Source organism: Chlorocebus sabaeus, chromosome 20 (genome assembly GCF_047675955.1).
Source record: "Chlorocebus sabaeus isolate Y175 chromosome 20, mChlSab1.0.hap1, whole genome shotgun sequence".
Taxonomy (NCBI): domain Eukaryota; kingdom Metazoa; phylum Chordata; class Mammalia; order Primates; family Cercopithecidae; genus Chlorocebus; species Chlorocebus sabaeus.
Genome location: NC_132923.1, coordinates 114,664,216 through 114,682,086, shown reverse-complemented (window position 1 = coordinate 114,682,086; position 17,871 = coordinate 114,664,216).

The window sequence follows — 17,871 nt, the reverse complement described above, 5'->3', positions numbered from 1 at the left end:
ACTGCTAAAGGGGTAGGAGAGGAGCCTGGAGCCGTTGGGGGCACCATTGTCACATCGAGGAGAGGATGCCTGAGAATGACTCTGACACCGAAAAGAAGAGCTGAGAGATGAAACAAGTTCTTGACGTCATTCGAGTGCCTGGATCTAAGCATACCCCTGATTAGGATCTATCTTTTTTCAGCTTACTCAAGCCAGTGAATCCCATTTTCTACTTTAGGGCGTTTGAATTGAGCTCCTGTCACTTGTGACCAAAAGTGACCAACAGGTCCTAAGTATCCTCAGGACCTCGCAAGCATCTGATACACAGTAAGTTTTAGGGACTGGCATTCCTTGGAACACCTAGAACATCCTTTCTACTTTGGACACTGGCTCCTGGGGGGAGCCCTTCCATTCTTGTGGCACATGGGACGCTGGTCAGCACATGCACTTTGAGACCAAACACCTGGGTTCAAATTCAAGCTACGCCAATTACTAGATGTGCAACCAGAGGAAAATTCCGTACTCTCTCTGTGCCTCAGTTTCTCCATCTATAAAATGGGATTCATACTACTTTTTACTTCGTAGAGTCACTGGGGCCTTTTAGTGAGTTAATATATGTGAAATGCTTACACTGGAGCCGAACACATAGTCAGCACTCAGTAGAGTCAAGCTGATATTAGCAGTGTACTGGTGACTTCTAAATCGAGATCTCTAATTCATACTGGCTGCTGAGCTCCAGGCCAATGGACAACTCTGTTGAATGGGCACAAGACTGGGCTTAGCCTCTACCACACCTCCTACAACTCATGCCCCATTGGCATCTGATTCCAAAGCTCGGTTACTCATGCCAGAAAACTGGAGCTTCTCCTGGAATACTGCCCCCATCCCACCCCCATATCCAGGCATCAGTAAGTCCTGTTGATTCCACCTCCTCAATATCGTCTGGAAATTCTTGCTATTCAAAATGTGGCCTGTGGACCAGTAGCATCGACATCAGACTCTTGGCCTCCCCCTGGGACCTAAGGACTGAAATCTGCATTTTTACAACATCCTCAGATGGTTTTTGTGAACATTAAACCCCTTCTGATTTTCTCAACCTTGGCCACACATTGACATCATCTGGGGCTGGGGGCAGATCTTTAAAAATGCTGATGCCCGGGTCCCACCTCCATAGACTGACTGCATCAGTGGAAGGTGTCAAATACAACAGTCCTCTGGCCTCCAGGGTAGCCCCTGCCACTCCACCCCCCACGCTTCAAGCCAAGGTGGCCTTCTACAGCAGGAAAAAATTGTTCCCACCCCAACAGAGAGGTTACAGAAACAAAAGTCATTTTCTCTAACTGACCCCAACTTCCTCATAAGGCTCCTCATGCTGCTGATGACAGGTAAAACAAACAAACGAAGAAACTTGATTTTACCAGTTAAAAAGGCCTCAGTGACCCTATGAAGTAAGTCGTAGTATGAGTCCCATTTTACAGATGGGGAAACAGAGGCCTGGAGAGAGTAAGGAATTTCCCTCCGATTGCACATTTAGTAATGGACTTAGCTTGAATTTGAACCCAGGTGTTTGGTCTCAAAGCACATGTGCCATGAGAATTGGTACCTTGGTCTTTCAAGGCCAAAGTGATGCCGTCCTGCAAGGGTTCTCCTCCTACCCACACCAGAGCTTTCCTTCCCCATCTAGGCTGTGCATTCAGGGGGCACATGCTTATTCTCACAGTGGCTGCTCGTCCATCTGTGTCCTCTGACCCCACTCCACCTCAGGGCCTTGGGTGTACTGAGTCACTTATCTCTGAGCTTTGGCCTCTCTGGTCACTGAATCTGCTGGTGCATTCTTCGTTCCTCCTGGCCTGCAGACGTGTGCCCACACTCCTGCTGCTGATGGTAGGCCCTGCCATCACCTCCCTGTGGCCTCCTTGTCCTCATCCTCTGGGCTCCTCTGAAGCTCCCCACTGCTCCCCAAGCCATTGAGAGGTACAGGGGGACTTATGGACCTTGTGAATGTCACTCATAGGCCTCTGGGAACCAGCAGGGCTCTCTCGGGCCTGCTGCTCTAGACACCTCCCTTGGTGTCTACATGAGTCAAGAAGGCTGGCAGGGGATGGCAAGGGCCGGATGCTCTCAAATTCCCCCTTCACTTCCCCAAAGTGCCCATGAGAGTTTCTGTCTCCTCTCCTCCCCAACAGACCCAGCCGAGCTTCAGCACTGGGCTGGGGCCTGTTCCACCTCCTGCTCCTTCCCTGCTCCCTGGAAGGATGTCTAGGTTCCATTTTCTCTAGGGCGGGAGCTTCTCTTGCATCCTATGTAGGTTCCCTCTCCCTAGGGCTCACAGTAAAGCTCTCTGGTCCAAGTTGGTCAGACCCAGCCTGTGAATTCAGAGGGAGCTTTGGATATTTTTAAAAACTTCTCTCTTCATACAGCTGGCTTCGGAGACACTTCTTTCACTGCAATCTTAAGAAAGCCAGCCTGGCCTCTTCATTCTAATGAATACCTGCTCTCCGCATCCCCAGGCAATAAACCTCCCGGACTTTTCTTGGAGGTGGAAAGGCTGCAAGACAATATGCTTTACTGTAGGAGGAGGGGAGGATTCAAAGCAGCCTCCTCACGTCCTGAATGGCCATCAGCTGGTGAAAGATACAACCATGTAATGGATTATTACTCAGCACTGAAAAAGGAACCAGCTCTGATACACGCACAGAGAAATCTCAGAAACACTGTAATAAGTGGAAGAAGCTAGTCACAGAAGGCAACACACTGTGTGAGTCAATTTATAAGAAAGTTTAGACAAGCCTAGTGTGTAGATTTTAGAGCAGATCCGTGGTTGCCTGGGACTGGGTGGAGTGGAGGGGAGGGACTGACTGCAAAAGGGCATGAGAGAACTTCAGGGAGTAATGGAAATGTTTATATCTTGATTGAAGTAGTAATTACATGATTGTATATCCTTGCCCAAAATGATTGAATTGTACATTTAAAATTGGTGACTTTTATTATATGTAAAGTAGACCTCAGTGTAGCTGATTAAAAAAAATAGTAAAAATCACCAGTTTTATATTTTAAAACATCAACCTCATTTCATATTGAAAACTTGACATCCCAATATCTGATTCTCCATTTCAAACCCCTCACTATCCTCAGTATCAAGTCTAAACATCTGCCCTGCTCTCTCCCTTCCTTCACCCTTCTAGCTCAGATCTGTTCTTGGAAACTCAGCTTAAATCTCACCTTCTAACATGGGCCATTCCTGAACCCCAGGACTAGGTTAGGTCTCCATGTTCTGTGATAACACGACAAGCCTCCACCTCCTTCATATCTCATGACTATTTGTTGACTTTCCGTTTTCTCCCCCACACTGCAAGCTTGGTGTGCCGAGGTCCCAGTGCAGTATCTAACATAATCCATGAATGTTTGCTGAGCAACTGTTGTAGGCTCTCAGTGAATGTTTGCTGAATGAATAAATGAAAGACCTGTAAGTAGTTAGGTGGGGCTAGGGTGTTGTTTGCAAGGAAAGGAAGGTATTGAACAAAAATTAGACCAAGATCTAGGGAAAAGCCATGTGAACAAGGCTGAACCCTGAAGGGCAGAGGGAACTTAGAAAAGAGAAAGGGCAATGAACAGATGTTCTGAGCTATAGGATCAGCCTAAACAAAGGCTTGGAGGTGACGCATCACAGTGATCAGGACGGTCAAGAAAAGAATGGCTGCTCTAAACCACACTCGGACATCATTAATACGTATTTACCAAGCGCTAATCACACGCCCAGAACCGTGGGGGAAGTTGTAAGAAGTACGAGCTGTTCCCAGTTCCCTCCTCCCCGCGTCTCACCACCCTGTGCATTAGTCTCTGCCTTGTAAAGATCAATTCTGTATTGACAGTTTCTGTCTACACCCAAACAGGCAGAAAAAAAGCCTGTTGCAGGAACTTGACAGCAACTAGATTTATGACTGCATCTCCTAGAACCCAGCCCAAATGCACCAGCGCTGCTGTGGCATCCAGCACTCTGAGCCACACAGCTCCTAGTTGGAAAATCAAAGATAGATCCAGGAGGGCAGGGTTAGTCCAGTAAACCAACATTTACTGATGTCTACACTGTGCCAGCCTCCGAGGATACGGAGAGTAGTAAAACACCATCCCTGCCACGTGTAAGCCCTTAGATCAGCCAACAAACATGACCGAATGCCTTCCATGTGTATTCAATCATGATTGTTGAGTTTTTGGTTATTTAACAAACACGTACATCGTGCTTTCTGTGTGCCAGGAAATGTTCTAAGTACTTTACAAAGATAAACACAGAGAATCCTCATAACAACCATTATTATTCCCATTTTACCAATGTGGAGACTGAGGCAGAGAAAAGTACAGAAACTTGCCTAAGGTCTCATGACTGGTAAATGACAAAGCTGGAAACCAAACCCAGGAAGTCGACTCCAGAGTTTGTGCTCACATCCCCGCTACTGTAGTGCCTTATTTTTGTAGATCTAGAGCTTCATTCATTCAACAAATATTTAGTGAGCTCTCACTGCGTGCTAGGCGTCTGCAAGATGCTATGTATGCGGAGAGTAGCGCGTTCCGATTACATGAGGGGAAGCTCTGCTATGTGCCTTGAGGGCAGAACCATGTCTGGCAGATTTTAACACCAGACATAGGGTTGTAACACAGAGTTGGGGCCTGATCATGTTTGTTGAGTGACTGAAAGTGTCCGGCATTGGAAAGAGTGCTGAGCCTGAAGCCTAAGAACTTGGATCCCTCTTTTGGGAAAGGAACGTGTTTTGACGTGCTCGTCCATACTCAGGTACGTTATACATCCCAAGGGGCTTATATTTAAAGAGTGGAACTGAGATAAGGCCATAATATCCTCCAAAAGAATGAAGTATTAATAGTGGAATTTCAGGCATCCACAAAGGAGATAATTCGGTGGGTGGGTGGCCCCCAATCACGCCCTGTCATTGATTGCCTCCTCTAAGGGCCGGGGAATGCAACAAGCATTGTCCGCCTAGGAGGTGCCAAGCACTCTGCTTGGGGCTGTGAGTCATTGGCTGGTCCCATTGGAATCTGACGGGGAGGCGGGGAAGCGTGTCCACCCTGCAGGCAGACAAGTCCCTGGGGACAAGGCAAGGTCTGTGGGAGCAGAGGGAGAGTCTGGCCATCCATGTCATGGAAGGAGGAGGCTGCCAACAGCCCCATTTTTGTGCCTGGGCTGGGGCTGGAGCCGCTTCTCTGGGCTGGCAGGAGCCTGGAAGGAGCTGGCCGAGAAGTCCTGAGGGCCCCAGACTGGGCTGCCCTGAATGAATCCAGCTCCCTGCCATTGACCTGGGGTGCACCAGGCTCACCAGTTGCCCTCTCTCATAGCCAGATGCAGCAGCACCAGGGTCTACCTCATAAGAGGGCAGAGGCAGCCACGCTGGCACAGACACCACCTGGCACAGAGTTTCTCAGGAGGCAGCTGAAACCTCAGAGACACATGTGAATAATGCAGATTCCTGGGCCTGCCCCAAACCAAATGGAGCCCTGGGAAGATTGGAGCTGGGATCTGCATTGTTAATAACTTCTCCAGAAGAGTCTTATGTGCTACCTAAGCCACTCGCAAAGTCCACTTTCATATCTTTGTCCCTGGGACCCAAGCACAGTGGGAGCTGGCAGAGGTGAGACCTCCCCACATGCGCTTGGCTCAGCCCGGAGGTGGGGCAGAGGCTGCAGTGTCTTCTACTGGATGGGCCTCCTGTCGTAACGAGCCACCCACCCGTGCCCAGGTACACCTGACACGTGGCCCAGCCTCTGACATAATCCTAGCTCCTGCTCTTTGAGGCGGAACTGTTACTTTCTCCTCTTTCTGATGAGGAAACAAGGTTCAGAGAAGTGAAGTCAGCAGCCCAGGATAGCTCAGCCGGAGCCAGTGCCAGGCTGCAAAACTGCTTCTTCTGAATCTGTAGCCTAAGCACAGAACTACAGTGCCCAGCTACCACCTGCAGGGGGTGGAGTCCTGCCTCCACCTTCTAGTCATCCATCCTTTGCCCTGGGTCTGGACCCTGGCATTGGTGGTGGCCATCGGCGTCGATCCATGGCTTGTCATTGTATCCAACATGGAAAACCTACTACCAGCCCTACTTGGATCAGAATCTTTAAGTGCAGCCCTTAACAGAAGTCAGTTAATCCCCACTCCTGCCCCAACTCACACACACACACGTGCACACACACAGGGTTGGCTCTGCTCTCCTTGGGGGTCTCTCCAGCCTCTGCCTCCCCATCCTCCAATCCCGTCCATGCTCTCCAGGAGTTCCCAGCAATCCAGTGGGGACACAGTGAAATATGCCCCAACCTCTCCAAGGTAGAAAAGGTGGTGCTTGGGTGTGAAATTCCCCCTTAGCAGTTATAGAATTTAAAGCTAAGCATTGCCTTTCTTGAAATAGCAAGCGTGTTGCTTTTCCCCATGCATCTGGTGATGATGTCAGAAACATCAGGGATAGCTTCTATTCGGCCACAGTTGAGCCAATCCTAGGCAGTGGTGACCAGGGAGGCCCTGAGAGGCCATTGCAGCCAACGCCTTCATTATCAGACAACGAGGGTAAGGTCCAGTGATGGTCAGGGATTTACCCCAAGTCATACGATGGCATCTAGCTAGGGTTGGAAGCCCACTCCCTGCAGTCCCAGTGGGGCACTCAAAAGCCATGAGCAGTCTTTGGGACCTCCAGCACAGAGCCCCCTCCTCAGAACCGCTCCCCCTGCCCGGCGGACAGCTCCAGACAGCTGCTCTTCCTGTCCCGTCCATGGCTGTTCACATTCATGGCTGCTGCCCCCACATCACTCTCTTCCCCGCCCTGTAACCAAACTAAACACTTCTCCATACTTCATTTCATCACCAAACAATAAAAGCAGGCTATTCCCCCTTAACGGAAGCGTTAATTTATTCTCTATCTTGCAGGCCAGCTCAGCCAACACGATCCGGCCAAGCTGAGCATGGGAGGCCAAGTGTGCAGCAGCTTTCCAGAGGGCCCAGGGACCAAGGTGTCTTAACTCTCGGCAGGAGTGCTGGGCTCCGTCCCAGCCAACGGCGCAGGAGAGAAGCAGCTCAAACTCCTTTCCTGGTTGGGCCAGGGCCAGCAGGCCCCTGTCCTGTCAGTCCTCTGGCTAGAAGGCATAGCTTCTCCACAAGGCTGGGACGGAAGACCCATCCCAAAGCACCAAATTAAGAGTAAAAATAAGCTCAAGGTCGGGGGGAAAGCCCTTCTAGCAGCCTGGTGCTGCTGGCTGAGCTGCTTCCAGCCCTAGTGGCCCAGATCCCAGGGCTGGCGCTCGCCTAATCAGTTGGACATTGCAAAGCTGGGCTCCCCCACCACCTGTGTTGAGATGAATCATCCATTGCGGGTATCTCCATCTTCTGCATCTCTCCTCACACACACAATGACCCCAGAATCTGGATTGTCATTACCTGTGGCCTTCTGCACCAGTGAGGAGCAGGATGACACACTGGTTAAGGGCTAGACTTGGAGTTGGCTCCATCCTTTCCTGACTGTGTGACCTGGGGCAAGTTACTTAACCTCTCTAAGCCTCCCTCTCCTCGGTCAGTAAGATGGGGTAAGAATAATGCCTTCCTCTTTCAAAGAGTGACTGTAAAGATGAATGAGCTAATAATTTAAAATGCTTAACCCGATGCTGGGCATAGAGTCCAGACAAACAGTGGTGATTAACAACCAATAATAGTTGTAGCAGATGCGTAAGAAAAGTTGTGGAGAGGTGAGCACGGTGGCTCAGCCTGTCTGTAATCCCAGCAACTCTGGAGGCTAAGGTGGGAGGATCGCTTGAATCCAGGAGTTGGAGGCTGCAGTGATCGTTCCTCTGCACTCCAGCCTGGGCAACAGGGCGAGACTCTGACTTTTTTTTTTTTTTTTTTTTTTTTGAGATGGAATCTTGCTCTTGTCACTTAGGCTGGAGTGTAGTTGCCCGATCTCAGCTCACTGCAACCTCTGCCTCTTGGGTTCAAGCGATTTTCCTGCCTCAACCTCCAGAGTAGCTGAAATTACAGGCACCCGCCATCATGCCTGGCTAATTTTTTTTTTTTTTTTTTTTTTTTTTTTTTTTTGTATTTTTAGTAGAGACAGGGTTTCACCATGTTGGCCAGGCTGGTCTTGAACTCCTGACCTCGTGATCTGCCCGCCTCGGCCTCCCAAAGTGGTGACTCCGACTTAAAAAAAAAAAAATGTGGAATGTGGAAGAAGGTGCAATGCCCAGGGCCCAGAGAAGCCAGGCAAGCATCCTTAGAGGCTGTGGGGACAGTCAAACAGGGGCCTGGGCCTGCACAGAGCTGTGGGATGTTCTGGGCCTGCAATGAACCCCAGGCAAGGAGGCAAGAGCTCGAGGGGCAAGGGCTCTGCAGCCAGAAGCAAGCTGATGGCTGGGAGCCAGGAAGGTGGGCTGAGCATCAGACCAAGGACCAGGCAAATAGGGTGGGGGTCAAGATCCAGCAGACCAAGGACACAGAACTCAGCAGAAAAATGGATTCTAATCCCCGAGCAGGGGCACTTGCCTTCCATTCTGTTTTAGTGCTTCCTTCTCCAGGAGGGGGTAGGCTAAGGACGTGGATAATTGCAGTGGTCACTGGGGTTACCTCCCCTCCCCCACTACGATGGCCCAGTCCCAGGAAGTGGGACTGACCCCACTCCTATCTCCAGGATGACCAATCAGGGTAATCGCGACTTCCCTACCATCCATAGCGATTGTCCCTCAGACACGGTCTTCTCAGAGCATAGCTCAGAATACCCGTTTCATGGGTATGGGAAGAGTGGTTTCTTTCTCCCAGAAGAGGAAAAAGGAATTGTATCACCCTGGTTTCTGCTAGCAGCATTCCTGTGACTATCAAATAAGCCATTTTAAGGAGTAGGCATGGAAAGCAGAGCATAGAGAAACAGAGAAACAAAGGTCAAGTCCTGATAAAACTATGCCTGAAGCCCACACACAGTACCTTCAGTCCTTTACTACACAAGGCAATAAATCTCAGAGCTATTAATAGTTTGAGTTGGTGCAGCAGACAGAATAATGCCACCCCCAAAGAGATGCACTGTCTCTAGAAACTGTGGATATTTGTCAAAAAATGTTTTTTTCAATAAAAGGTAACACATGTTTGTTATTTTAAAAAATCAAATAGCATATAGGGGGAATATGAAAATCATGCATTATGCAGCTCATAGAGAGCAGCCACTGCAGACACTCTGGTGAACGTCTTTGCAAGCCGGCCTCTCACTCACTCTCTCGCTATTCCTGTCTGTCCCTATCTCTCTTTATAAATATATAAAAGCATTTTACACAGTGGATTCAAGCCATTCATGCTGATTTGTAACCTGCTTTTTTCCTGCCCTTTGTAATTTTATGCTCATTGTAAACTTTCCACAGTGGGCATATATAACTTTTATAATCCGGAACATTAAAAAACAAAAAAGCAAAAGACCACAAAAAATAAAGTTAAAACCCACAAATACAGGATGAGGGTTCCCTGGCTGAGCAGTAAGGCTGTGAAGAAAGGCTTTGGGGTTTAACTGACCACAAACTCAGCATGAGTTGACGGCATGGTGTGGTTTCTAATTTCGATCCAGTTCATGTTATCGGACAATTCCCCAGCTCCCGGTATGGGAAAAGTAAAGGCAATATAAAGAAGCTTCTCTGGGCTCAGCTTGAGACAACTCATTGTTTGCTCAATCCCCTGCCTTACAGCTTTTGAAACACCTACTATGTGTAAAATCAGGATAAGAACAGCTAATGTTTCATGAGCACTTACTCTGGCCAGGCAATATTCTAAGAGCTTTACATACATTAACTTGTTTAATCCTCCCAACAACTACCATTATTCTTCTCATTTTATAGATGAAGAAACCGAAGCCCAGAGAGGTTAAGTAACTTGCCTAAGGTCACACAGCTTACTAAAGCATCACGAGAAATACCAAGAAGAGCAAGCTATGGGTCTGCCCTCAAGGAACTGACAGTCAAAAGGACACATGTAAAAGACTCACATTAATTCATTCAACAAACATTTAACTGTGCAATGTTCCTATAAATACATTCTCTCAACCCAGCCTCAGTGGATGTTCATTTATTCAGTCACCCAACACAGTTTTATTATGCACCAACTATGTGCCAGGCTTGGTGCTAGGCACTGGGGAAACGGTGCCGAACAAGACAAGTCCCCACAGCTCAGCTTATAATCAGGTGGGAGACAGAAGAATTAGTGAAGCAAATAAGCACATGATCTAATTAAATGTGGACCTCAGTCCTGTGAAGACAAATACAGCAGGCAAGGACTGGAACTGACCCATGTAGAGGTCCAAGCAGGAGACCCAATGTAGGTCATTTAGAGGCCATTGAGGAGGCATTTCAGCTTTGGGCCAAGGAAGATCAAGGAGGTGAATATGTCTTGATTGCAGTGAGACAGAACCATAGAAAATGCAGGTGGAGAGGCAGGTTGCAGTCAGTCACACACAAGAGGGTTTGCTGCCAGGCAAGACTCTATTACGTGTATGCTGGGAAGCATTCGAGAGTGTTAAGCAGAAGAGTAACAAGATCTAATGTCCACTTTTGAAAGATCACTGGACCAGAGGGCAGCAGGTAAGAGGGGAAGCAAGGAGACAGTATAAGGCCAGTTTCATAACAGGGGCACAAGCTGATAGGGCGAGATTAGGGTGGCAAGAGGGTGCCTGGGGAGTCAGGATTGATGATTAAATGAGCACTGACCAGACTTGTGGATGCACTGGATGCAGGACGTGAGGGAAAGAGGAGGCAGGACAACTTCAGGGGCTTGGACCAGAGCAACCTGGGTGCCATGTACCGAGAAGCAGAGGACTGAAAGCAAAGCAGTTTTCAATAATCCACCTGGTGTGAGATGCAGTGGGCCTTCTCCAAGCAGGGGGCTGGATGCACCAGTCTGGAGCTTAAGGGAAAGATCTAGCCTGTAGATCGGCATTTGGGAGATGTCAGTGTCTAGGGGGACCCTATCTACAACTTCAGCCTGGATGAGCCCACCCAGGGAGTAGGTGTAGACAGGGCCCCAGGGATGAGTGCAGACAGAGACCCGGGAGTAGGTGTAGACAGAGACCCAGAGAGAGTGTAGACAGGGCCCCGGGGATGAGTGTAGACAGAGACCCAAGAGTGGTGTAGACAGCCCTGGGAGTGGGTGTAGACAGCCCTGGGGTGCTCTACCACTTATCAGTTTGGAAGAGGAGACAGATTCCAGAAAGGAGCCTGAGAAGCAATGGCCAGGGAAGAAGGAAGAAACCGAGAGAGTGTTGTCTTGGAAGCCAAGTGCTTAAGGCAGCGGGGAGAAATCAGATCTGTCAAAAGCTGCTGATAGGGTGAGGAAGATGAGGCCTGGGGATCACCCACTTTGGCAGCAAGAGGCCACTGCACAGGAGGCATCCCCGAGGCCTGGAGCTTCCAGCTCCCAGCTCCATCCAGACTCACCAGCAGCCCACAGACCTCTCCTCTGCTCATGTGGGCCCCAGGAAACATTAGCCAGCATCTTGGCACAACCCTCCCCAGGCTGGCCTGGGCAAAGGTGGTCTTGCCTTGGTCGAGCTGACACGGGCACGCTGCAGCTTCCCGGAGGCCCTGCAATGTCTCCACTCTCCATACCCACGCTGCCCCAATGCCTGCGGTGGCTGCATTGAATGGAAGTAATAACACCCTCCTTCAGAGATCCCCGCGAGGGCTAAGGAACTCGAAAGGAAGCCTCTTATCAACTGAGCGCACTGAGTGATGTAAGTTAATGATCATCATCTGAAATGAACTCCTCCCGCTCACTGCCTTCCCACTCCTCCCAGCCTCTCTCGGCTCCCCCTGCCCCGCCTAACTTGTCCCATCTCTTATTTTCAGGGGTCTCTTCTGGCTTGTCATCACAGTTCCTCCCGCTCTGCTTAGCCTTCTTTCTTCTGGTCTTACCATGCTGTCTTCTACCCTTTGTGGAGGAGAATGCTGGGAAAGAATAACAGAAATTACTTTCTGAGAGATGATGATGATGATGATGATGATAATGACAATGGTGATGAAGAGTGTGAATACCCCTTACTGAGCATTTCTGCAGGCTGACCTAGTGCAACTTCTCATCTATTCTTGCCCGCAGCCTCGGAGGTAGGTGTTCAAAATGGTAGTGGCTGCCCCTGACATCAGCAGAATAATAATCATGCTTGCTATTTATTAAGCACTTACTCTGTGCCCAGTTTGGGATAAATACCTTCTGCTCACTCTCTCCTTTCAGCCTAACGTCAATGGTCGAGAACAAAATATTCTTTTTTTTTTTTTTTTTTTTTTTTTTGAGACAGGGTCTCCTTCTGTTGCCCAGGCTGGAGTGCAGTGGCATGATCGTGGCTCACTGCAACCTTGACCTCCCGGGTTCAGGTGATCCTCCTGCTTCAGCCCCTCAAGTATCTGGGACAATGGTGCGTGCCACCACGCCTGGATAATTTTTGTAGAGATGGGGCTTCCCATGTTGCCCAGGCTGGTCTTGAACTCCTGGGCTCAAGCAATCCACCTGCCTCGGCCTTCCAAACTGTTGCGATTACAGGCATGAGTCACTGTGCCCAGCCAAATATTCTTATTACATCCATTTTGCAGGTGAGAAAAGGTTAAGTTGCTGAGTAAAAGAATAAATGGTGTTCAAATGATTGAGTTCAAAACTGGGGTGGGGGATACAGAGGCAGAGAGACTCCAGAAATGACCTACTGTGCCACCTTGAGTGCCCAGAGAAGTGCAGGTGGCAGTGGTTGTCAATATGTGTATTGGGTGGGGCAGGGAAACACACAGCCCCATTCTCCTGCAAGTCCTGGCCCTGGAGAGGGATCAGTGGGTCCACGGCTTGTGGCACTTGGAGTGTGTGCTGCCAGGACAGTGGTGAGTGGGGCGAGCATGTGGGGTGCGGGTGACTGCGAGTACGTCCCAGCAGGACTCGTGGCAGCCTTTACATTTTTGTGGCATGAGGTGGAAATTGGAAATAATAAAGAAAGGAGGTGGGGGAGAGACAGAAATAAGAAAGAAAGAAAAAGCAAGGAAATCATAAAATGTTACCATCCTGCAGGCGCCAGCCTGGGCGATGAAACCACTAATGAGCCTGAGGTTCTGCAGAGCCCAGCATCTAATTCAAACCAGGCAGATAACAGCCGCGCGGTGCCCCTGCGCAAGTGTTAGCATGCACCCTCGAGGCCACGGCACGGGCAGGGAGTCCCAGAGCCCCGGAAAGTGGAACTCAGCTGCCATCCGCCCAGCCCCAGCACCCTGGCTTGGGAGAGGTCGCGCTGCCTCATCTGCAGAGCACTGCAGAAGGCCAGCTTGCCCATGCCTCCAGCAGGTCCACATTCAATCAGAATCACATCTGCAGTGTTTCGTGATTGGGGGTGTAGATCCTCCATTTAATTGAAACTTTTTACCCTTTGACCAGCATCTCCCCAATCTCCAACCCCTGGTAACCACCATTCCACTCTCTGCTTCTATGAGTTCTACTTTTTTAGATTCTACATGTAAGTGAGATCATACAATATTCATCTTTCTATGCCCGGCAAGTTTCACTTAGCAAAATGTCCTCTGGGTTCATCCATGTTGCCACAAATGACATTATTCCCTTCTTTTTTTAACCCTGGATAGTATTCCATTATGTGTATTTAGCATGTGCTCTTAATCCATTCATCTGTTTTTTTGGTTTGTTTTTTGTTTCTGTTTTTGTTTTTTGCTTTTTTGAGAAGGAGTCTCACTGTGTCATGCGATTTCAGCTCACTGCAACCTCCACCTCCCGGCTTCAAGCGATTCTCCTGCCTCAATTTCCTGAGTAGCTGGGACTACAGGCGCCCACCACCACGCCCGGCTAATTTTTGCATTTTTGATAGATATGGGGTTCCACCGTATTGACCAAGCTGGTCTTGAACTCCTCACCTCAAGTGATCTGCCCACCTCAGCGCCCCCAAACTGCTGAAATTACAGGCATGAGCCACCACACCCAGCCCCATTCATCTGCTGATGAACCCTCAGGTTCATTCTGTGTCTTAGCTATTGTGAATACTGTTGCACTTAACATGGGACTGTGGATATCTCTCTGGCATACTGATTTCATTTGATTTCCTTTGGATATATACTGATTTCCTTTGGATATATACCCAGAAGTGGAATTGCTGGATCATATGGTAGGTCTATTTTTACTTTTTTGAAGAACCTCCATACTGTCTCCCATAATGGCTGTACTAATTTACATCCCCATCAACAGTGTACAAGGGTTCCTTTTTCTCCACATCCTGGCCAATATTTGTTATCTTTTGTCCGCATTCAATTGCATCTCAATTATACACAATCCTATTTGAATGAGTAATTTATCAGTTGTCACATGTTTGTTTGTTTTCAAGACGGTGGAATAAATACAATTCAAGTTAAACTGCTTTTAAAAATTGGGTGAGAATCACACAGCCTTGAAGTTATTTCAGAGTTAGTAGGTAAACAGAGACCTCTGTTAAATGCTGTGTCCTTGGCATTCAACGTAAATGGCCCGTGTTATTAGCAGGTAGCACCCGTCCCGCACCGCACATTTAATGCAGGGCTTTCTTATCCACCACCCTTGGAGGTGGGGCCAGCACACCCACTTCGCAATAAGAAGATGGAGACTGTCTGGCCGGGTGCAGTGGCTCATGTCTGTAATCCCAGCACTTTGGGAGGCCGAGGTGGGTGGATCTGAGGTCAGGAGTTCAAGACCAGTCTGGCCAACATAGTGAAACCCTATCTTTACTAAAAAAAAAAAACACACACACAAAAATTAACCGGGCGTGGTGGCGGGCACCTGTAAACCCAGCTACTGGGGAAACTGAGGCAGGAGAATCACTTGAACCTGGGAGGAGGAGGTTACAGAGAGCCAAAATCATGCCATTGCACTCCAGCCTGGGTGACAAGAGCAAAATTCCATCTCAAAAAGAAAAGAAGAAAAAGATAGAGACTCTCCTTAAGGCATGATCAAATGGCAGCCAGCACTCAACCCCAAAGTCTATCCCCTGAGCAGACTGTGTTCCCTCACTGAGCCACGTTTCTGAGCCGAGTGCCAAAGCCTCGGGTAGGAGTTGGCAGGGTCTTATCCTCCCTTATCAGCCTCCCCCACCCCATGGATCTTCTCTTCATTAGGAAGTTCCTAGGCTTGGATGAGCAGAAGCTTCTCCGCATCCTCCACAGAGCTGCCCTTGGTGGGGTGGGTTGGGTATTGATTCTCCTTGTGTTTCTGCAGTGATTGCAGATGTTGGAGTAGGTGGGAAACATCACCTACTCCCTAGCTTCAGAAACCCCTGTGCATCACCAGAATCAACCAGAAGCACTCCTCCCAGGCTTTGAGGTGGATGCCACCATCCACCATGTCATGAAGGGAGCAAAGAAAAGCCCTAGACTTGGAATCGGCTCCTTGCCTGCTGGAGAGGTCATTGTCCCACCCTGAGAGCATTTTCCCATCCAGGAAATGGGGACATGCCTGTCTCACAGGAAAGCTGGGAGAATTCAATGAGATTATGTGTCTTATTATAAACCTCAAGGAATAATGCGTTGAAAGTCACCGAGCTGACGCTAGAGTGACGCTTAACATAACTTTGTGGGGATGAAATCACAAGAATTTCTTCAGCACTGGAAGCAACATTCCTCACATTTCCTAAGCTGCCATGGATCTGATGCCCCATTTCCACAGCATTCTTTTGGTTGCAAATGATAGACACAGAGAATTGAAAGAAAGACAGACAGAGACAGACAGAGAGAAAAGAAAAAATGCTGCAGAGAAAATGACCAGGTTGGGGGAGGAAGATAAAGGAACAGAGAATGGCCAACAGAATACCAGAGGCATTGAAAAAAATAATGCATAAAAGAGCTAAAGATCCCAGGAGAGAAAAGGAGGAGTGGGAGAGACAAGAGGGGCTGAGGGTGAAGGAGAAGAGGCAGAAGGCTTGGGAAGCCAGGGATAGAGGTGGGAGGATTACCAGCAGCAGAGGGGCAGGGGTCAGAATCTGACCAGGACAGGGGCCCAGGCACTTAAGCTGAGGCCTAGACAATGTGGCTCTGAGGCATCGTCCTCTGTGACAGGGAAAGAGTCAGAGAGGAGAGTGGCCATGGCGCCTGGGCTGCACGACCCCTTTGGCCATATGGCTCTGGGTTGGGCTTGAGGAGAGAGCTTGTGTTTTCTAGCCCCCACCCCTGATCCAGAGAAGAGAGAAGACCATCTGTTCCATTTCTGATGCCAGCACCTCCTCTTTACCACCAAGGTCCAGGACAGAAAACCCAGCATCTGTTTAGCAGTCAGATATTGACTTTTGTCCATAGGTCAGTGATTTCTAGAAGGTCACAAGAAACTCAAAGTCCAGTTGTTCCAACCCTCCCTCTCTCACTGTCCGTTATGAAGATGAGGGTTCAAGGCTCAGAGGGAGGGAGACTACCTCAGTTACCAAGTGAGATCGTGGCTGTCTGGAGCACAGCCCAAGCCTCCTGCCCCCGGAGGAGAGGGCTGAGAGTAGAGTGGGTGGAGGGTGAGGGGAGGTCTCAAAGCTGGGAGACGGAGAGGAGCAGGGCTCTCCTCTCTATACAAGGCATTGTTCATCTTCACAGAAGCATCCTCGGTACCTAGAAGAGGGCCTGGCATGCATGGGGTCGTTAGCAAATATTTGCTGAATTCGTTAAAGGAAGTTTTCCAGACTGAGCACAGGAAAGCCAGCTGGTGACCCCTCTGCCCCTGACCAGAGCATGTCACTGACTACCCTTGGGGCTCCGGGGAAAGCTCAGGCTGAGGTGACAGCAGAGCTGAGAGCAGGATTCAGGGCCTGGGTTAGGTTTGAGTTTTAGGACTGGGCTGTAGCTGCAGTGGGTTTGAGGTTAGGCCTGGGGTTGGCAGAGGTTGAGTTTAGCTTGGGATGGAGCTGATGTCTGGTCTGGACTGTGGATGGAGCTGGTGCAGCTGTGGGATGGTGTTCAGAGCTGGAGCTGCTGCCCAGGTCCAGCCGGGATAAGGGCTGAAAGGAGCGTTTGAGGTGGGTACTGATATGTATCCAGCCTGACTGGAAGCTGGTTTAGGAATGGCCTTGGGATTTGCTCTAGGGTTGGTTTGGAGACTGTTGGAGGAATCGGGGCTGGGGTTCTGTTCCTTCCACTCCCCCAGCCCCATTCCCTTTTGGACAGAAATCTTCCACCGAGCTTGCCCAGTGGGTCCTTCTCAGAGTCTTGACAGTGGCTCACAGGAGGGCAAGCAAAATGCCATCCTCTGACCTGGTGCTGCAGCCTGAGACACACAGACATGGTGGTTCTCAAGGGGCACTAGGCTGGCCCCCAGCCCCAGCTGGGATGGGGCATCTTTACAGCTCTGGCAGACTCATGAAAAGTAATGGGGCCTTGCCATTTACTGCCTTTTCACAAAGAAAATATATCAAGTGAGACATATTTTTCTTAGAGGCAACATAAATATTTATCAGTGTTGTGGCTTCCTGGGCCCCTGATTTATAGAGGACCTGGGCTATGGGGCAGGATTCCTCCCAGTGGCTGCTGAATCCCTGAACCCAAGTGTTAATGGGTAGAGTCAGCTTTCTACCTCTCAGGACTTGGCAGGAGGTGCTGATGTAGCCAAGAGCAGAAATGGGAACTTCTACCAACTGGGAAGAGGGGAAACCCACCATCAGGTCTTGGTTCCTACCTCTATATAAAAGTGTGGGGATTTGGAGCCAGGTGAACCTCAGTTTTAATCTCAGCTCTGGTACCTATAAATCAGTTACATCGTCTCCTTGATCCTCAGTTTCCACACCTCTAAAAGTGGGACAATTCCTCCTTAATAGAGCTGTTGAGAGGATTTGCTTATAGGTCTGGCTTAGAGGATTTATAGATTTGCTTAGAGGATTTGCGCAAGGTCTGGCTTATAGGAAACACACAGGAAAG